Below are 20,398 nucleotides of genomic sequence, written 5' to 3' on the forward strand. Positions count from 1 at the left end.
TAGCGAAAAGTAAGTGGAATGGCACGAGGTGAATTTCCCCATTCAGAGGGCCAGTACAGACACAACTGGCCTCCCTCTGTGCTGTAACCATTCTATCTTTGCTTCTACAGAGGCCGCGGTGATCTGAGGTTCACTGTGCATCATGTTCAGTGAATTCACAGGAATATTTTCTCAGTTCAATCTGCCATATGATTTGTCACTAGTCTCAGAATATCTTAATACTGAGATCTAAGTCAGTGAGTGTATGTTCAAACACACCCAATAAACAGGCATGTATCATTAAATTAGGCTCTGCCCTCGATTGGAATTCTCTCCAAATGCACACTTGCTCCACTTGTGACTATGGTTTAAGTCAGAAACTGATCTCACTTCACATTCCTGAACACAGCCTCATGTTGGATATCTATTCTCCATGGTCACTTTCCCATTCTCATTCTCACTATTTCCTGCCTTGGCCTGTAACCTTTGTGTACTGTCTACAGGGACAGCGTTTATTAGAGTAAAAGGGACTTTCTCTTACCTTTCCTCAGGCGATCTGCGGGAACTCTGAATTAGAAGAGTTCTCTCAATCTTGTGCTGGTTGTCTCTCAGTCCACAATCCGGTTCACTTCCATCACTCCGTCATTCATGGTTATATCTAATAGTATGGTAGAAAAGGAGACAAATGTTCACAGTGTGAATTACAGACTCACACAACAAACACGGCCCTGATGTCCATTTGTTTCCGTCCTTTTGCCACAGTCTGTCTTGTGTCCATTCTCCCAACAACAAAACCATTCAGTTCCCAATGAATCCCATCCCGTTTTCTAAATTACCAGTTACTTTAGCTCAAAAGTCCTGGAGTAACTGCCAACTGTTTATTCGGAGGGGCTGAACCAAAACTACCCAACTATAATGGGCGGTACGACCCACACTGTTCTGCGTCTTTGTCTTTCTTTATAATGAGCGAGATAGATGCCCGAGACAGTGTGGGAGGAAGCTCATCTACCCCCCCCCCCTCAACTCATTAAACATCTCCACTAACAGGAGCTCCAGCTCCAACCCAAACCTCTTATAAAACCTTCATCGAAATAAGCTGCCCTCTAACCACTGCGTTCAATGCCTCCTTCAATGTAGCCGCAGAGACCTCCCCCGTGTCATTATGCTCCACATAGTTCCAAATATCTACCCCATACCTATCACAGACCTCCTTATCAGCCAACAACCCCACATCCAACCTCCACTGTGGCTTCTGGAGCTCGCCTCCTCAACACGCCAGTCCATCCATTGTGGCAAGTGGTCAGACACCACAATCACCAAATACTCAGTCCCAATCACCCACCGCCAACAGTGCCTAGTCCAGGACAAAAAAAAAACCAATCCAGGAGTAACCCCTGAATTCCTTTTGCCCTTTTCTTCTCAAACCGCATTGGTCCTTCGCCCCCATTCACTTCATAATTCCCAACAACTCCTTCGCCATTGCTGACACCCTCATAGACCGAGGCACGACCGGTATCACCGAGGATCCAGCATCGATACGGGGAGAATGTGCAAACTGCACACAGACAGTGACCCAGGGCCGGGATTGAACCCGTGTGCTCGGTGCCGTGAGGCAGCAGTGCACCATCATGCCGACCTCGAGGGTAGGTTTGTTATGGTGAGTGGGAGGTAACCCTGAGGTCAGCATCGTACTAAAATCCACCCCCCATGATTCGCCGGTGCATGTCCAGGCCTGGAACCTTTGCAAAGACTCGCCTCTTAAACTCCACTTGTCACAGTTTGAGGCAGAAATTTCCACCAGCACCACACCTCCCGCTCACCATAACAAATCAAGAGGGCGGCATGATGGTGCACTGCTGCCTCACGGCACCAGGACGCGAGTTCAATCCCGGCCCCGGGTCACTTTCTGTGTGCAGTTTGCACATTCTCCCCGTGTCTGCGTGGGTCTTACCCCCACAACCCACACATGCGAAGGGTAGGTGGATTAGCCATGCTAAATTTCCCTTTAGTTGGAAAAAAAATGAATTAGGTGTTGTGTTGTTCAGCCTGGGGTAACACGGATTGCACACGATGCAATTAACTGATCAGGTATACACCAAACGAAGGCGTTGGTTCAATATGAGAATTATTGAACTCTAGTAAAAAAACACACAGCTGCCTGTGGGTTGACTCTCTACTACCCTAAGTAACTAAAGCTAACTATCTAGACCAGGCTAGCTCTGATCCATGTGTAGGAGGTGTTGAATGATTTGTACACCCTGACTATCAGTATAGCTATCACCAGTGGAAAGAGGCAGAGTGCTGATGCCTCGTGTGTTTTATAGGTGGAAGCCCCTCTCTGGTGTCCTTTCTGGTGATTGGTCGTGTTCTGTTCTGTATGTTGATTGGCTCACCTGGGTGTCTGTCACTGCGTGCTTTTACCTCATGATGTGCATGGGTGCATATTATGACATTATGTACTCGAAATTTATTTGAAAAAAAACAAATCTATCCCCAGGGTCCGCCACTCTGCTCCCCCACCGCAAATGAAACTCTCTTATTAAAGAGCGCCGCCAATCTCCCCATTCTTCATATCCAGCCCCAGAATGAAACACCTGTCCCACCTGTCCCTCCTTCAGCCTCAGCTGATCCACCACCTTCAAATGAGTCTCTTGTATGAACAGGACGTCCGCCTTCAAACTCTTTAAACACGCGCAACCTCTTAACCGGCCCATTTAATCCCTGAACATGCCATGAAATCAGCCGGGTCGGGGAAGGGGTGCCCAGCCGCCACACCCCCCCTCCCTCCCCCCAAACAGCCATATCTCTGCTAACCAATCGTACCACCATTGCCCTCGGTTGCTCCCCTACCTTCGGCCTCCTCTTCAGCGACCTGTGCACTCGATCCACCTCAGGGGGTCGGTCAAGGACCCATAACCTTCCCATGCATACTCACTTCACACTTCATGGCCTGCGTTCCCTCAATTCCTTTGGCCTTTCGGCCAACCTCTGGCAGTGCCATCCTGGCAATGCCCCTAGCAGGGTGGTACTGCCTGGGTGCCTGAGTAGCAATGCTAGACTGCCAGTGCCAAGGTGCCCAGCTGCCAGAGGGAGTGGCAGGGTATCATACCCTGTCCCCAACCATCATATCACAATGGCCTGAGAGACCCCCCACCCCCCTTCTCCGAGGTGCCGTTATGCCTGATCCATGTTTGTGTGGTCCAATACTAAACGGAGCCCTGGCGAGGTCTCACAAACGTGGCCATTGAGTCCCGGGTGAATCTGGCATCCGAGTATTTAAATGAGCCAATACGCCATTAGGTGGAGCGAGTCGGATCACTGCACTCAGCGCAGAGCCCAATTTGGGGCTCGAGCGCGATTAACCCATTGTGCCCAGATCCGTGCCGGGCACAAATGGGTCGCTGAATCTCACCTAATACTACAATTGAAACTGACTGTGCTTTTTCAATCATCAAAAATATCTAGTTTTTGTACTCAATATCTCTAGATTTGTTTGTGTCCTTTTCTCCGTTTTCTCAACCTGCCTTCCACCTTCAGCAATTTGTATACATATACCACCAAGTCTCTCATTCCTGCAACTACTTTGCAACAGTGAACTTTATTCTATATTGTCTCTCCTGGGTCTCCAGACCAAAATGTTCACTTCGCACTGCTCTGCATCAAATAACATCCACCATGTCTGTCCACGCCTCAGGCCTGTCAAAATCCCCTTGAGGTCTGTCTCGATCCTTCTCACAGTTCACGGTAATTCCAAGTTTTGGGTCATCTGTAATTTTTTAAAATGCGCCCTGTTCTCCGATGTCCGAGTTAGTGCAGTGGTTCTTGTAATGCTGAATCTCAATAACTACCTTCCTCCAGTCTGAAAAAAGCAACCAGCATTCATGATTATTTCTGTTTCCTGTCACTCAGCCAATGTTGCCCTTGTTCCGATGGGAAGCCTGTAATGTGATACAATCTCTTGAATATACTCCTTGACTGACTATCCACTGCTCTCTGGAGTATAGGATTGTGAATATTCACAATCCTCAGATTGAAGACGTTCCTTCTCATCTTGACGCCAAATTGACCACCCCTTCACCTGATTCCAGGTCCTAGACTCTCCAGCCAGCAGAAACAGTTTGATAGCATCTAACTGGCCTTGGTCACTAAGAATAATTAACACAAACTGCGCCACCCAGAACTGTACACAATACTTCAGTTAAGGCCAAACGACTGTCCAGTACAAGTTCAACATATCTCCTTGCTCTTTTACTCCATGCCATTGTTAATAAAGAGATTTTCCATTCTCATCACTAAACCCTTCCAACGAAAACAGGAGCAGAAAATTCAGCCCATAGGAGGAAGAGGCCATTCGGCACATTGCGCCTGCTCCATCATTGAATGTAATCATGGCTGATGCTTTATTTCAACGCCACAGGCCTGTCTCCTTCCCATGCACCTTGATCCCTTCAGAGACTAGGGGAAGAATTTTCCAAAAAAGGCAAAGTGTGATTTTCGGGGTGAAAATTGATGAGAATCCTGCTGGCCCCGAGCAGCGCGATCCGGATCGCAATCTGGACACTTCGTAAAACTGTTCCATGTGAAAGACGCCATGCCTGTGGCACAAAGGACTGATTCACCCGCCCTGGTGGTCATCGAACCGGCTCCACAGAACTTCATCTCATTCAAGTCAAGAGGTTGGCAGCTGGAAGAACAGTTCCCAAAGTTTTGGAGGGGGCCCTCACTGGATTGCTGGATGCTGGGGAGGAGAAGCAGGCCATAATTTCCCCAAGGGTTGGCAGGAGAACCTCCAGCCAATCCAAGGTCACCAATCCCACCTGGGAGACAGTGACAGCACTGGTCAGTGCCAACAACCTGACCAAGAGAAAGGGAGTTCAATGTAAACGCCCCCTGTCTCCTCTTAGCACTCCACCCTTCCATAAACCCCAGGAATGTCACCTTGAACCAACATGCCACCACCTCGCGGGTTCCCAGCACCTGATCTCCCAGCATTCTCATCAGAACTTCTCCAAGTTTAAGCGCAGTGCCCACATATGCCAGCTGTTCGTGTCCTCTGACCTGCGAGACGTCCAGCTCACATTATCCCCTTTTGTGTCCCTGGAGGAGAAGATTGCACACAACTGCAGAGGGAGAGAGAAGACAGCTGGTGGAATGCCTAATAAGGATCTCGACTTTGTTTGAGAGGGCGACGGAACTCGCAGGGGAGGACCAGGAGCAGACCTGGCCTGTAACAGAAAAGTGACGAGCCACTCCACCTCCATCCAGATGACAGCCTCAAAATAGTTTTTTTTGTTGTCCATACCCTTGACCAGGCCATGTACTAAAACCACGACCCTTGTCTTGCAGGATCATCAACCTATGAGCCTTGGTCGTCAACCAGCAGTGCCCCCCCCCTCCCCGCCAGCCTCGACAGCACCGAGGAGGGGATCTCCGAGGACGACACAGATGACCCGTCACAGCTATCACCCGCACCATCTAGCATCGCAGAGACAAGGACCTGGGTGGGTGAACTTAGCAGACAGGCCTCTGGGTTACTATCTCTGAGCACACACTGCTTCCAATGCACATCAGGTGAAGACAAGAACGTCCCAGAGATAAGACAGACAGTCAGAGGTCTGCTGAATTCCAAAACTTAGCTGTGTTCCAGTCAGGTTCCGTACATTTGGACACATTTGTCCTTCAGCTGCTTGAGGTGTGCAGGCAGATCTTGGAATACCAGTGACATCCCTGCAACTGCAAGGCTGAATGGAGGAGTCCCAAAGCCTTCAGTTCCAGGAGATACTGCTGCCACTGTATGACACCTAGGCCAACATTACAAGGGTGGCATTTTCAGTGGAAAGCCTTGGGCAAGACATCAGTCATGGTTGGAGAACTCCGAAGCATAGCTCAGTCCCCGAGTACCGTGGCTGAGTAGTTTAACACCATCCTGCAGACACTGATGGGCTTTAAGAACTGGTAGCACCAGATGACATTGAGGCTTCTCGAGCTTACTCCAACTGCCCCTCTGTACCATGGAATAACCCCTCCGTAACGCAGACTAACACAGGGGCTCATGAGCACCTAGAGGGAGGAATAAGCACTGAGGAACTTCTCAGGGCCTTCCACCCAGGGAATGACCAGCCTTTCTAAATCCCCCCTCCCTGATACAGGCGCATCCGAGGGGCATGCAGCAACGTCAGTGTCACTCGAAAAAAAGCCTGTGACCTCCAGGTCCTGGCCCTCCAGAAGATGCCCGCCAGGTTCTTCTCAGGCAACAGGGTACGGAAAGCAGCAGGCCGCCTCCACTTCGGATGTGTGTTCCGGGAATACATCTAGACGTATTGGGAGGGCACAGATTGGGCACAGGTGAATTTAGGCACAGAGTGCAAAAGGGAGGGATTCAAATTCCTGGGTCATTGGAATTGGCTGTGCGGAGGTAGGATCAGTACAAACTGGACAGTCTGCACCTGTGCAGGACAGGAACCAATGGCCTTTTGCGGGGGGGGGGGGGGGGGGGGGGGGGTTGCTAGTGTTGTTGGGGAGGGTTTAAGCTAATGTAGCCGGGGGAGGGAAGTTAAACGGGGACAGAAACCAAAGGCAGTAAGGGGGAAAGTGTAAGGCAGAGAAGCCATGGTCAAAAATCAAAAATGGCCACAGTACAGGGTACAGTGACTGAGGACAGCTCAGTGAATAGGTCCTGTAATACTAAAAGGAATAAAACGGGAAGTAAAAACATAAATGGAAAGTGAAGCAGCAGGCTATTAGATGAAGATATGGGTTCAACGATAAGGAAAGATAGGTGAAAAGTTAAAGGGAAAAATAGCTTAGGAGAGGTTACTGAGAGCAGCACGGTGGCACAGTGGGTTAGCCCTGCTGCCTCACGGTGCTGAGGTCCCAGGTTCGGTCCCGGCTCTGGGTCACTGTTCGTGTGGAGTTTGTACATTCTCCCCGTGTTTGCGTGGGTTTCGCCCCAACAACCCAAAAGATGTGCAGGATAGGTGGATTGGCCACGCTAAATTGCCCCTTAATTGGGAAAGAAAAATGAATTGGGTACTCTAAGTTAATTTTTTTAAAAGGAGCGGCTAAAACAGAGGTATAAAAGCCAACATAAGGGTACTTTACCTGAATGCTCGTCGTATTCGGAATAAGGTAAATGAGTTGATGGTGCAAATCATCGTGAAGGACTATGATTTAGTGGCCATTACTGAAACATGATTAAAGAATGGTCACGACTTAGAGTTAAATATCCGAGGGTATCAAACTATTCGGAAGAACCGAGTGGGTGGTAAGGGAGGTGGTGTAGCTCTGTTATTTAAGGATGACATCCAGGCGGTAGTGAGGGATGACATCGGTGCCATGGAGGATAAGGTTGAATCCATTTGGGTGGAAATCAGGAATAGTAAGGCAAAAAAGTAACTGATAGGAGTTGTCTATGGGCCACGAAATAGTAACATTATGGTGGGGTGGGCAATAAACAAAGAGATAACTGATGCATGTAGAAATGGTACAGCAGTTATCATGGGGGATTTTAATCTACATGTTGATTGGTTTAACCAGATCGGTCAATGAGTTTATGCAATGTATCCATGATAGTTTCCTAGAACAGTATGTAATGGAACCTATGAGGGAACAAGCTGTCCTAGATCTGGTCCTGTGTAATGAGGCAGGATTGATTCATGATCTCATAGTTAGGGATCCTCTCGGAAGGAGCGTTCACAATACGGTGCAATTTAAAATACAGATGGTGGGTGAGAAGGAAAAATCAAACACTAGTGGGCAGCACGGTAGCACACGTGGCTAGCACTGTGGCTTCACTGCGCCAGGGTCCCAGGTTCGATTCCCTGCTGGGTCACTGTATGTGCGGAGTCTGCACGTTCTCCCCGTGTCTGCATGGGTCTCCTCCAGGTGCTCCGGTTTCCTCCCATAGTCCAAAGATGTGCAGGTTAGGTAGATTGGCCAATGCTAAATTGCCTGAACTGACCAAAAAGGTTAGAAGGGGTTATTGGATTACAGGGATAGGGTGGAAGTGAGGGCTTAAGTGGGTCAGTGCAGACACGATGGGCCGAATGGCCTCCTTCTGCACTGTATGTTCTAATGGTTTGTGCTTAAACAAAGGAGATTACAATGGGATGAGAGAAGAGTTGGCTGAGGTAGACTGGGAGCAAAGACTTTACGGTGAAATGTTGAGGAACAGTGGTGAAACATCTCAGCGGTTTTTCACAGTGCTCAGCAAAGGTTTATACCAACAAAAAAGGACTGTAGAAGGAGGGAAAATCGACCGTGGATATCTAAGGAAATAAGGGAGAGTATCAAATTGAAGGAAAAAGCATACAAAGTGGCACCAATGAGTGGGAGACTAGAGGCTAAAGGTAGACAAGTCTCCTGGCCCTGATGGAATGCATCCCAGAGCTAAAATAGATGGCTAGGGAAATTGCAAATGCACTAGTGATAATTTACCAAAATTCACTAGACCCTGCGGTGGTCCCGGCAGATTTGAAATTGGCAAACATGACTCGACTGTTTAAAAAAGGAGGTACGCAGAAAGCGGGTAATTATAGGCCAGTCGTCGTAACTTCGTTAGGAGGGAAGATGCTGGAATCTATCATCAAGGAAGAAATTGTGAGGCATCTGGATAGAAATTGTCCCATTGGGCAGACACAGCATGGGTTCATAAAGGGCAGGTCGTGCATAACAAATTTAGAGGGATATTTTGAGGACATTACCAGTGGGGTACACAACAGGTAGCCAATGGATGTGGTATATCTGGATTTTCAGAAAGCTTTAGACAAGGTGCCACACAGAAGGTTGCTGCATAAGATAATGCATGGCCTTAAGGGTAAAGTAGTAGCATGGATAGATGATTGGTTAATTAATAGAAAGCAAAGAATGGGGATTAATGGGTGTTTCTCTGGTTGGCAATCAGTAGCTAGTGGTGTCCCTCAAGGGTCAGTGTTGGGCCCACAATTGTTCACAATTTACATAGATGATTTGGAGTTGGGGACCAAGGGCAATGTGTCCAAGTTTGCAGACGACACTAAGATGAGCGGTGAAGCAAAAAGTACAGTGGATACTGGAAGTCTGCAGAGGGATTTAGATAGTTTAAGTGAATGGGCTAGGGTCTGGCAGATGGAATACAATGTTGACAAATGTGAGGTTATCTATTTTGGTAGGAATACAGCAAAAGGGATTATTATTTAAATGATAAAATATTAAAACATGCCGCTGTGCAGAGAGACCTGGGTGTGCTTGTGCATGAGTCGCAAAATGTTTGTTTACAGGTGCAACATATGATTAAGAAGGCGAATGGAGTTTTGTCCTTCATTGCTGGAGGGATGGAGTTTAAGACGATGGAGGGTATGCTGCAATTGTATAAGGTGTTAGTGAGGGAACACCTGGAGTATTGTGTTCAGTTTTGGTCTCCTTACCTGAGAAAGGACGTACTGGCGCTGGAGGGTGTGCAGAGGAGATTCACTCGGTTAATCCCAGAGTTGAGGGGGTTGGATTACGAGGTGAGGTTCAGTAGACTGGGACTGTACTCATTGGAAGGATGAGAGGGGATCTTATAGAAACATATAAAATTATGAAAGGAATAGATAGGATAGGTGCGGGCAGGTTGTTTCCACTTGCGGGTGAAAGCAGAACTAGGGGGCATAGCCTCAAAATAAGGGGAGGTAGATTTAGGACTGAGTTTAGGAGGAACTTCTTCACCCCAAAGGGTTGTGAATCTATGGAATTCCCTGCCCAGTGAAGCAATTGTTTTCAAGATAAAGATAGATTGTTTTTTTAAGAATGAAGGGATTAAGGGTTATGGTGCTCGGGCGGGAAAGTGGAGCTCAGTCCACAAAAATCAGCCATGATTTTTTGAATGGCGGAGCAGGCTTGAAGGGCCAAATGGCCTACTCCTGCTTCTTGTTCTTCTGAAGGCTGGATTTCTTAATCTGGTGTTGCAAGGCCCAGGTCGCATGGCAGGAATCACAGAAGGCAGCATCTACTCCTGCTGTACCGTCAGGGGAATCACCGAGGCATAGCATTAGGGCCTGTAAGGCCAGAAAGGTAGACACACGTTAGGTTGGCAAGGGTGCATGGCACAGTTCAGTTATAGGGGCTAGGGCACAAACCTGTATATATTTGTTCACAATAAACACCTGTAACCACAGTTACAATCTGCCTCGGTGCTAAGTCGGGCGGCGCGGGGGGGTGGGAATGTGTGGACAGGGGGGGGGGGCAAAATGGTGTGGACTCTGTGGGTGGCCTGTGCTCCCCACCCTACTCCTCCCCCACCCTCCCCCTGACCGTCCCCACCACCACCACCCCAGACATTTGATGGCACCGTGTGATGGAATATCCAGCTCGCATGCAGGGATCAGCCAGGCGGATGGTGGAAACTGCTACAGTGGGCAGACATTGTCCTATGATGCGGAGCACCAGAGCTCAATGCAGAATGGGTTGTCACCATCATCCAACCCATGGACCAAACCTGCTCTTACTGCCAACCCAGGACCCCCACCCTGTAATGAGGCAGGTATGTATTACAGAGGGGGTTACAGGTGGTGGGGTTACTGGGGTTGGAAGTGAGGGGGTGGGGATGAGGGGGTTTGTGGTTGGGTTGCGGATTCTGTGCCCCTCTACCACCTCTCCTGGACAGGAACCTGGAGGCGATCAGAGCGGTCCGTGCGCGTTGGCCCTGGCGCACATGTTGTGCGGCCTCCCGTGCCTGCCTGGGCTCCATGTCCTGCATCCTCCTCGTCGGACAAGGCATAGTATTACTCCTCCTTATCCAGCACATCGTCCCTCTGCTGTGTGATGTTGTGAGGGACATCTTTGGATGAAAAAACGTGGGAGGACACCAGAACATCAGATGGAAACCTATGAAGACACGAGGAGAAGGTGCAAACTCCATATAGACATTCACCAAAGGTCTGAATCAAACCCAGGTCCCTGGCGCTGTGAGGGAGCAGTGCTAACCACTGTGTATCTTGCCACTGCAACGATTGAAGATAAAATCCAAAATCTATATTCCTAATGAAGTTCAGACATCTCAAGTCCTGACCATGTGACAGGGTGGTTTCAAGTTGAGCTATTCGACCAGCAAGGCCTCTGGTTGAAACCCATTGTATTTTGGAGCCGGTTATGGTGAGGCCATTAGCACCACCTCAGCAAACAATCACAAACAGCTGCCCTTGACCATAGCTAGTTGGGGCAGATCTAATCAATTATGTTGACTGATGCAATGAAAGGAGTGTCACATTCCAGAAGGTGTAGGGTATTAGCCTTTGCTTGCTTTCCAGCTGTCCGAAACCTCCAGAAGCCAGCATGTAACCAAATGCAGCTATTTTATCAGCCCAGCAATTGTCCAGTTTCAAGAACAGAAAGAAATGATTTTATAAAGAAGCCAGACTGACATGGATATATATTATATAATATCTACTTTTTCCTTCTTCCTATCTCCTGGCTGGAATACGGGACTGGGATCTTAGATGCATTGTGTACGTATGTGTGTGAACGATGGAGATATGTTTTTCTTTTCACTTGTGCTAGTTTGTCACTACGAAGAGACAGCCATTCATTATGAATATTTTTCATGAATGTTCATCAACAGTAAGGGAGTTAGAGTTTAATCTATGTTATCATATTTTTCCTCCTACTAACGGCACTCGATCCTCGTTCACGTACAATTCCATAACAAATTAACACCTCCGTTAAATTCGCTGATAAAGGAAGTTTTGGAGCAGACATTTTTACATTAATATCTCTGCATAAATTTGAGGTCAATTTACTACAGACTGGTTTCTTCATTCGCCTAGCTCTGTATTTCTCGGCGCTCACCATTCGCTGGCGGCGAGATTTTCTACTCCCGCCACTTGTCAATTGGATCTCCCATTGAAGCGACCCCCACACTGGTTGGAAACCCATGGCGGGAAAAGAGAATCCCAAAGGCCGGAGAATTGCGGCCTGAGGTATGCTACTTCCTGGCGATGTACGAACAGGTGGGAAATTTAAGTTAGTTTCACCGCTGGGAAAATAATTTGAAAGTAATAGAAGTGATCAGATAGCAAAGCCACTAGAGATGGCTAGGTCGTTGAGGGCACTGTGACTATGGACAGGTGAGTCATATGGAGCTAAGTGAACTCGGGAGGTGAGACAGCGTGATGATTTTGAAGAGTTTAAAATCAGCCAGGATGAAAATCGCTTGGTGCAGAGTCTGAAGGTGTCTCAGAGAATCCTGACCTGGTATTTGTTTTGGGCGGGAGGGAGCAATGCTGTCTTTGATTGTGTTATGAACATCAGGTGGCAGGACTACATCATAAAAGTGGTGCTCAATTCTCCGCAACCCAATGCCGAAATCATGGCCGGCCGGGGGCGGGGCGGAGAATCCATTTCCCCGCACTGAATCTGGACCGGCGTCGGTTCCCCCATTCTGCAGGCCCCGAAAGACAGCGTTATCTCGGAGTACGCCACACCGCATAGCACCTGGATGGGGGCCATTGCTGGAGGCCTGCCGCCGGCGTGCGCATGCGCGGCCTCCAACCCAGAAGTGCAGGGCCAGTATCTGCAGCAAAAGCTGCTAGATCTACACCAGGTCACTGCTAGCCCCCCTGCAGGGCTAGGAATATGTGGCACTAAGTCCACAGTTCTGACGCTGGCATGGGGACATACTCCAAATAACGGAGAATCCAGCCCATGAAGTCCCGAAGCGTCAATCTTTCCTGTACAGAAATTTCAAAACAAAATGTTCCCCAAAGGAGACATGTTGTGATAAATATCCAGATCGAGGAAGGTAAATGCAGGGCCCAGTCATGTGTGAACAGGCTCAGATGGGAAAGCGCAGTGATTCATCTCACTTTATCCCTCTTAAAATTGAAAGGTGCGGTAGACAACAAGCAAATCCAGAGCGTTGGTTGTTAAACAGATTACCCCTGACACTGTCCAAGCTCAGTTAGGTAATGATGGGATACAGCCACAGGGAAGAGGAATGCTGTACAGTCTGTGCAACATAATCTCACTGGGTTTTCTTTAACATGAAGAAAGAAAGTTACAGAGTACAGGCTAGGAAATTATACTAATGTTACCTTGATCCACAGATTCTCCATTTCCATGTGGAACCTGCCAATTCTTGTCCTTGTAAATTCATGGCCACCAATTTGGCGGTTGCTCCTGATCAGTTTAGTAATTGGAACTGATCTTTCGAATTTGAGATTGGTCACATCGCCATTGGACAAGACTGCTGTGCTGTAATGAATCTGACTATCTCCACCCACTGCCTGAAAACCGCTGTTCAAATGATCGAATTGGAATGAATCTGTCTCTGTCCTCTGATGGAAAAAAGATGTTTTAAAAAATAAAAATGGATTTGTTTTCACAGCTGTTTCTACTATGAACGAAGTTGGTATCAAACAATTCCTTATTAATAACTGTGGAGAATGAATCTTAATGTCTCCACCGGAACCTATTCAATGCTCCACCAACTCAGACCAACGCCCAACAGCCTGTGTCGGATGTTTCAATGAGGCAATTGTTACACCGAAAGGCAAACACATTAACCATTTAAGTGCTGAAAAGAAGTGCAGTTGGATGAAACAAAATATTGTGCATTGGTCGCAATTGGTCAATCATCGGTTGTTATTGCAATTCTACAATTGGCCCATATTCACCCCAGCTGCTTCTTGAACTCTCCACCCTGCGCTTACTGATCCTTTGATCCCAATCCAGCATAGTGTGCAGATGCAGCAAGTAATTAAGACGGGAAATGGAATGCCATCTTTTATTATGAGAAGTGGTGAACATAAAAATTAATTTAATGCTTCAGTGATGCAGTGCACGGGCGTAATTGTCTGTTCCTGCTGACAGCGCACCCCTGCCCTCAGCTGTCCTGGCACTGTGGGGTGGTTTCAATAGGAAATCCCATTGACAAGTGGAAGGAGGGGAGAATCTCGCTGCCAGCAAAAGACACAGCCAAATTCTACGTCCTCGCCAGCAGTGGTATTGGGGCAGACTCTTAACTGAGAATCCAGCCCCAATGTTGAAAATGTGTACAGTTCTGGGGCGGGATTCACCGACCCGCCGCTGGGTCGGACAATCGCTGGGGGGAGGCCCGTCGGCGCTGGTTGGCGTGGCGCCAAGCCTCTTCCCCGCCGGCCGGTGTGGCGCAAACCACTCCTACGCCGGCCTGGCCCTGAAGGTGCGGTGGATTCGCGCCGGAGTTGCCCGCCTCGCTGGTTCGCGGAGAATGCCGCCCCGGTCTCTTTATTTAAGGAGTGGTCTAAATATGTTGGCGAAGGTTCCGAGGAGTTTTACTGGATTGATACGTGGGTCGTCTTTGGAGAAGTAACCTTTTTGCAGCCTTCGGGAGGTCATGGACCATGCATGCTTACCTAGGTTATTTTTGACTGCACCCCTGTTTAGTTATTTACAAAACCGATTGCTACAATTGTATTTGCACTTCTGCCCCAGCCCCTGATCTACGGGCATCCGCCCAGAGGAGGGCAGGAGACAAGGAGGAGGACCTCCTTGTGAACCTGCTACCAGGCCTGGCCAACTACACAGGTCCAGGCAACCAGGTAGTCGTCTGAGACAGCTGTGTGACCCTCGAGCGCGGCTACATTAACGGCCGGGTGTCCATGGACAGGAAACACACGACATTCAACGACACAGTCAAGGCCTTCTGTGCCAAGTGAGCGCCGTCTTATTGACCCCCGTAATCAAGTTTTGATTTGATGATTTCAGTTTCTTTGGTGATTTGTTTTTGTTTCTGGCAGGATCCCTTTAAGGAGCTGTCTCTTTAATTTGTTCCTCAGTTTATTTGATTTAGTTTCCTTGGTTATTTAATTTGCAACAAAATTGTTCAACAGACTTTTTTTCCAGTGGGGTTTAGTAGAGAGGGATGAGTTGATTGAAGTAAATAAGATCCTGAATAATTGCAGATCAGTAAAAAGGATGGAAATTCAACAATTTGCAGGGCAATGTTACCATAATGCTGCATATAAGCACCTGTGCAATGGGTGTGGTGCACTTTTATTTTGCTTTGTAGTGGTGCGAATAAATGTTTCCCGCCCCCTCACCCCCATGAACCCTTAGCTCCCCCTCTCAACTGCTCATCACAAACCGGTCTTTGAAGGTGGTGGGGAATTGCCTCCGTGTGAGTTGGAACTCTTCATACAATCCCCTGATGGCAAAGTTTATTTTTTGAGCCTCAGGAATTCTGCCAGGTCGACAGTCAGTCCAAGGCTTAGGGAGGCATCGTCGAACTCCATTGGAGTCGGAGTCATTGTTGGGCTTTTAGGGAGGTGAAGGCCGGAGCGTCGGCCCCCCGTCCCTTTGAAGAGCTCTGGCTGCTCTGACACCCTGAAGACCGCCACTAATGGGCCTGGCTCCACCCAGAGTCTGGTCCAGAATCTGTTCGGCCTAGGGCAAGACCAGACATATACGAGTAGTTGGTCAGACGCCCCCTGACACCGCTTGCATCTGGCTGCCATCTCTGGGAGCAATCTGCTTATGCGTGTCCAGGTCAGGTGAGCCCTCTGCACCACCTTCTTCAGCTCCAAGGTGAGCCTCGCGCGTGTGAATAGGTGGTGTTCACCCGGCGTAGTATCTCACTCCAGAGTCTTAACCTATTGCAATGCCAAGATCTTCCACTTCTCGATTGTTTCATTTAGTGGGGCCTTGATCTCTTGTAGCAGTCGTCCATACATATCTGCGCACGAACTTCCGGTGCTGGTGAGTGTGCTGAGCAGACGGACATCAGGTGGCTTTCTTCCCAACCAGAATCAAATAGGCACTTTTAGGCGAATTGTGCCCGAAAAAAATCGATAGCAAAGTAACTTCAAAGGAGAAAAGAAAATTACCGCAAAAGGAATGCCAGCAAAGGGAAGTTCGAGGGGCCGAAGGGACGGCAGAAGTGGCAGAAAGGGTCACGAACAGCAAACGAATGAACCGGTGGACCCACGAGGCGAGGTGGCCCTGGGTCACCCAAGAGAGAGGGAGACCATCGACCCGAGCATCACACTCCCCCTTGCCACATGGAGACGGATGGAAGACCTTCCTCAGGAAGGAGCTGGCCGCCATGAAAGAGGCGATCAGAATTGAAATCCATGTGACGGTCAAGTGGCGGTGACGGAGGCGATGGTCGCCTTATAAAAAACAATCGACGGGTTTGGGAAGAAAGTGGAGGCGGAGGAGAGGAAGATCCGCGACTTAGAGAGAGCCTTGATGGCCCAGAGTGACAGGATTGTCACACTGGAAGCAGAAGTCAAAAGGTTGGTGGCAACCCAAGGGAGCTGAAAGGGGAAGGTCGAGGACCAGGAGAACAGGTCCCGAGTACAGAAGGTGCGGATCGTGGGCCTGCCAAAAGGCATTGAGGGCAGAGACCCGACAGTCTACATCGCCCAAATGCTGGGCAACCTAGTGGGGAGACAGCATCCCAACCCCCCAGAGCTCAACAGGACACACAGGCTCAGAACAAAGCCAGGGGTGGGGAGGGGGGGGGGGGCGGGGGGCAGCAGCCAAGAGCGATCAGAAAGAGCAAATGGGAAGGACACAGAATCCGTATCTACCATTGGGGCAGCTCTGGCGAAACGAAGGGCTGAGTTCAACTCGGCAAAGTCAGCGCAGTACAAAAATGGGGTGTGGTTTGGCATGCTATTCCCAGCCAGACTCTGGGTCAGACACCAGTACAACGAGCACTGCTGCAATACCCCGGCGGAGGCAAAACGATTTTGCGCAGGCTAATGGCCTCGGCACAATGCCGGTGAGGCAGCGATGAAGGCGCATCGGAGGAAAATGGCTAAAGAAGCAGAGACTTATTAAACAGTTACCATGTTTGCATGGAACTGTACTGCCTCATTCTGATCAAAAAGACCGTGTCACAGGAGAGAGTGAGGACAGAGTGTACAGACAGAGAAAGCAGACAGTCAGTGGGCATAAGCAAAGGGCTAGATCGGTCCCAGGAGGGGAGCCACCGTACCAGCAGGAATAGCTAGCACGGGAAGACAGGCAGTAAGGGGGCTATGGCGCACCTCAAGAGCATAGAGGGAGCGCCTGGCCAGAGCGGGGAGGAACATTGGTTAAGGGACGGGGAGGGCTGTTGGGGGGGGGAGGGGGGAGGGGGGAGTGGAAGAGATATGGAAGGAGGTGGAGAAAGGAACACACAGGAAACAGGACGGGAAGAAAAAAAAGAGTTGGTTCTGAGATTGGCTTCAGCGGGTAGGGAGCAAGCTGAGGAAACACAAACAGCCACTTTGATGGGTCCCTAAACAAAGGGCGACCCCAAAGTGCAGGGATGCGTCCACCAGGTAAATATGGTTAATTCCGCAGGAACGGGGTGACAAAAACCCCTCCGCCAGGATTATTACCTGGAATGTCAGGGGACTCAACGGCCCAGTGAAAAGGTCCAGAGTCTTTGCTGACTGAAGAAGTCTGAAAATCGACGAATCTTCCCGCAGGAGACACAACTGATGGAGAAGGACCGACTGTGGATCAGAAGGAGCGGGGTGGGACAGACATACCATTCGTGCTACGGGAGGTGAGGGGAGTAGCCATATTGATTAGCAAGAGGACAAGATTCACTGAGATAAGGATGGTCATGGACCAAGGGGGTCCGTACGTCATGGTCTGTGGTGTCCTAGGCGGGGCACCATTGGTGCTGCTAAATGTGTATGTGCCTAACTGGGAAGTCACAGAGTTTACAAAGAACACCATGGCGGAAATCCCCGATACTGATACATGCCAACTGGATTGGATTGTGATGTGTTGGGTAAGCTGGGTCTGCGAGGACTGCGTTTACCATAGCAGTGAGAGAGACAGGCTTCCAACACTTGGAGAAGTGCAGCTCTATTTTATTGAACTCTTAACTATTAAACATACTTAAACTGTGGGGTGATACTATGCTGAGTTGACTGGAGACCTGAGGCTAAGCTGACCAGACTATCTTACTGCCACATGGTGTATGTTCTAGCTGCTGCTCACAGGCTCTGACTGTCTCACAGGCTGGATCTGTTGTTCATTCTGAGTAAGTGTGTTTAACACTCCTCCAGCAGAGGAAGTGAGCTGAACACTCGCTTGGCTCTGTTTCTCGTTTCTATGCTCTGGAGTCGCCAGGTGCCGTAAGAGACACCGTCACAAGTATCAAGGTCAAGTTCAAAGAAATAAAGCTATACACCAATTAGTAAGTCCAAAACAATTAGAGTTTATTATAAAACAAATATAATAACACTCATGCACACGCTAAAGACTAACTTACTTCTACCATTAAACGACTAATACTTATCTAAGAAGGAACAGGCAAGGTCAGGGAACAAGGCCTTTGTTCCGTTCTGGTCTGCAACTTCTTGTTACTACTGGTCGGCACGGGTATGAGTAATGCCTGGGTCAAGGTAGCGATCATCGTTTGGCACTTACTTATCGATGGCTGCTGCTCGACGGCTGGTGTAAAAGACAGGAGTCTGGAGGCTGGAGTCGGAGGCCGGAGACAGGAGACCGAACCATGTGCGGGACCTTCTTTTATATGTCCCAGGAGGTCCGTGCCCCTTGGGGCGGACTTCCTCACCTGCTGGGGATCGATTGGGCCTTTTCCCAATCGATATGATTTGAACCCCCCTATCCTAGGGTCGTTCCTTGATGGCTGGGGCGGTTCTTAGGACTCATTGTCCTGGTTTCGCTGGCTCCATCGTGTCTGTTTCGCTTTTGAAAGTATCGATTGATACTTGAGTGTATCTATTGTGCCTGGGACTGTCCCGGTATCACCTCATTAATCTATAAACTGTTTTCCCATTTACAGCGCTGCCTGAACTCTGCAGCTGTCGGGAAACCGGTTTTTGCAAGTGTCTCAATGCTGAAAGCTTCTGCAAGCTGTTTGCTCCGTTTTTCCCTGCATTCTTTGCAGTCTTCCATTTTGTATTCACTGGTGTCCATCTTAGATGGCTACAGATCCCAAGAGATCGAGAAAACTAGTGCCCGCTGGCTTTATAGTGGTCGTGTCCTGTCTGGTGATTGGCTGCTGTGTTCTGTGTGTTCATTGGTCACCTTGTGTGTCAATCAATGCCTGTCTGTGCACCATCATATAATTGTATGTATATTATGACAGATTGGATCTGTTTATTGTCACGTGCACCGAGGTACAGTGAAAAGTATTTTTCTGGGAGCAGCTCAACAGATCATTAAGTACATGAAATGAAAAGGGAATAAAAGAAAAAACATAACAGGGCAACACAAGATATACAATGTAACGACTTAAGCATTGGCATCGGATGAAGCATACAGGGTGTAGTGTTAACGAGGTCAGTGCATAAGAGGGTCATTTAGCAGTCTGGTGACAGTGGGGAAGAAGCTGTTTTTGAGTCTGTTCATGCGGGTTCTCAGACTTCTGTATCTCCTGCCCGATGGAAGTAGTTGGAAGAGTGAGTAAGCCGGGTGGGAGGGATCTTTGATTCTGCTGCCCGCTTTCCTCAGGCAGCGGGAGGTGTAGATGGAGTCCATGGATGGGAGGCAGGTTTGTCTGATGGACTGGCCGGTATTCATGACTCTCTGAAGTTTCTTGCAGTCCTGGGCCAAGCAGTAGCCATACCAGGCTGTGATGCAGCCAGATAAAATGCTTTCTATGGTGCATCTGTAAAAGTTGGTAAGGGTTAATGTGGACATGCCGAATTTCCTTAGTTTCCTGAGGAAGTCTAGGCGCTGTTGTGCTTGAGAATGTGAAGCAAGGGTTAATAGCTAGAACAAGCCAGAATTAATGGGACACATTAGTGGAAAACTACAAATAGGGAGTTGTTATTGAATTTGTGAGCCGACTCATGACTGTAAGCCGAATAGCCTTGAGAAACAAGGAAGGTGGCTGGTTGACGGAATATGAAATGTGGGAGCCATTGATACTGTGGCTAAACACCTGCTGTTTATGCTAAGACTGCTACATACTCATGTGCCAATAGATAACCTCAAAGTCTGTAAAATCATGTATCGAAACTGTGGCAAAAACAAGTTATGCTTAGTAATGGGGGCAAGCTCAAGTGAATGTAAGGGACAGCACTCTTAAAAAGACATATAAAGAAAGGATGTTTTGAGCAATACTTTGGCACTCTCCGAGGTGGACCTTTGGAATACCTAGAGGGCTGCCCCGATCGCAATAAAGAATATTCTGAAGTACGAACGTGTTCGAGACCGTTTCTTCCGGACTGAGAGACAAGTGAATTAGAGACGCATTCACATGCTTTCTTGGTGGTAACGCCCCAACTGATCATGGGACCGACTTCAACTGCATACAGGACCACAGAACGGGAAAAAAGAGCATTGGGAGCATTCGTGGAGTAGATGGAGATGGTGGACCCATTGCGATTTCTGCACCGCGGTGAGAGGGAATTCTCGTTCTTTTCGCTGGTGCACAAGGTATACACCTGGATCGAATTCTTTGCAGTGGGGGAAATCTGTACTTCCGGAAATAGCAGGGATGGAA

At 48.7% G+C, this 20,398-nt stretch overlaps 1 protein-coding gene across 2 annotated transcripts in view; it reads right to left on the reverse strand.

The window, feature by feature from the left end:
- Positions 1–13,429, reverse strand: part of LOC119967861 (NACHT, LRR and PYD domains-containing protein 3-like) — an 84,275-nt gene extending 70,846 nt beyond the window's left edge. For both annotated transcript variants that reach the window (XM_038800909.1, XM_038800908.1), the window contains exons 1-2: positions 13,029–13,429; positions 521–637 (exon numbers count right to left, since the gene is read on the reverse strand). The gene's annotated coding sequence lies outside the window, so the exon portion shown is untranslated. The remainder of the gene's footprint in view (positions 1–520; positions 638–13,028) is intronic.
- Between the last annotated feature and the right edge of the window lie 6,969 nt (positions 13,430–20,398).

The sequence above is a fragment of the Scyliorhinus canicula genome, chromosome 6 (genome assembly GCF_902713615.1).
Source record: "Scyliorhinus canicula chromosome 6, sScyCan1.1, whole genome shotgun sequence".
Lineage (NCBI taxonomy): Eukaryota > Metazoa > Chordata > Chondrichthyes > Carcharhiniformes > Scyliorhinidae > Scyliorhinus > Scyliorhinus canicula.